This window comes from Mobula birostris, chromosome 13 (genome assembly GCF_030028105.1).
Source record: "Mobula birostris isolate sMobBir1 chromosome 13, sMobBir1.hap1, whole genome shotgun sequence".
Classification (NCBI taxonomy): domain Eukaryota; kingdom Metazoa; phylum Chordata; class Chondrichthyes; order Myliobatiformes; family Myliobatidae; genus Mobula; species Mobula birostris.
The window spans coordinates 8,622,569-8,624,263 of NC_092382.1; the positions used below are offsets into that span (position 1 = coordinate 8,622,569).

The window sequence follows — 1,695 nt, forward strand, 5'->3', positions numbered from 1 at the left end:
ACCGTCGGCAGTAGTCACGTAGACTAAAACAGCAGACAACAGCCTCGACAGGAACTTGCAAAACATCTTGTCTTCTCTGCCCGCAAACCTAAACTAGACTAATCCTATCTGCTCGCACCAAGTCCATTTAATTCTATTCTCAGCTTTTCTGACAAAACAAACAACACCTCCTAAATAGTAGCAGCAAGCTGGAAAGAGTTTTTTTTTCTCCGACCCCATCCCCGGAAACTTGAAAGCACTTTAATGCTTTGATTGGCTGCAGTAATGAAATTAACCACAAGTTCACCCACCTTGACCAGGATAGGTTAGTGGTCTAAGACTTTGCGTTTAGGTTGCAGTTTCCACTGGAGAGGTCGTTTCCAATCTCATCCCTGACAGCTCGGCGTTCTTCCTCCCTTTCGTTTTTTTTTTGTTTTCTTCATCTTACACCCAGGTTTACTGAGGGAAACTTTCTGTCATTGAGCAAATATCCCCATCCTGTCGTCTTTCACGATCTTCTCCTTTTCCCCTCGACTGTCAGCAGTATATGAATCATCCTCTCTCTCATTCTATCTCCATACCAGTTTTTACCCAAACAGCAATGTGGTGATGGCAAACATACTCGACGTGAAGTGGGAGAATGTGGATGATACATTGTACAGTTTGAATGGGAATCCTGTTGTGAGTTTTGACTTAGATGCACCGAAAAATGATAAATACAGATAGAAAATTCGGAAGGTGACGTGACATGAGTTGGAAAGTCACGTGACGGATCAATGCTTGTCAGTGAAAGGATAATCAGCAGAATGTGAGACGAACTTGCGAAAGACACACACAACACGCTGGAGGAACTCAGCAGGCCAGGCAGCATCTCTCGAAGAGAGTACAGTCGACATATGAAAATTCGTCCCGAATGAAGTTCTTATTGAGTGCCATTTATCAAGCGTCTGTCTCCGCTGTTCATGAAACAAATATTTCTGTACACCCGCCTGAAATCATTCTAATTATTCAGCGTCCACCAGCCGCCGGGGCGGGGAATTGCTGAGAAGCATCGCCCTTTGCAAGAAAAGATATGCTCCGAATTGAGTTTTAAACAAATGTCCCTTGTTTGGGTTCTTTCCGTTTGCAAACACATTCTGAGGTGCACTATATAAGGGCCCGTTATGTTCTTATTTTGACTGAGTCAAGTAACAAATACTCTTGTAATCTCAAAGGAATACGTGCCCAATTTATTTCGACATCAGGCTCTGCTCTCAACAACGGAAAGGACAATGGGGTTTTCCACCAATTAACTTTAACTGTCTTCGGAGTTCAGTTGTGACGCAATCTGCGACCATTGGCTCGTTGGTCTAGTGGTATGATTCTCGCTTCGGGTGAGAAAGTATATGCGAGAGGTCCCGGGTTCAAATCCCGGACGAGCCCCGTAATCGGATAATATCGGCGATTTGCTTCACTATTTTTTCATTGACGCACGAGATAATTGGCGATATCAAACAGAAACACCGAAGAAGGAATTGGAAATAGTTTTCAAGGCAGGTAAATTTGAAGTTTCACATTTTGGAATGTCAAACCGGCTGAGTATTCATTCTATGAATGGGAGAGCACTGTGGAGTGCAAATCAACAGGGAGAGAGAGTCGTAGAAAGGCATAGTTTGCTGAAAACCGTCTCATATGCAGAGAGACTGTGGGAAAGGTGTTCGGCGCACTGGCCTTAGG

At 44.0% G+C, this 1,695-nt stretch overlaps 1 non-coding gene across 1 annotated transcript; it reads left to right on the top strand.

The window, feature by feature from the left end:
* Positions 1 to 1,317: 1,317 nt before the first annotated feature.
* On the top strand, positions 1,318 to 1,401 carry trnap-cgg (transfer RNA proline (anticodon CGG)). Its single transcript is given in 2 exon segments — positions 1,318 to 1,353; positions 1,366 to 1,401. It is a non-coding gene; the product is annotated as a tRNA-Pro (tRNA).
* Positions 1,402 to 1,695: the final 294 nt, after the last annotated feature.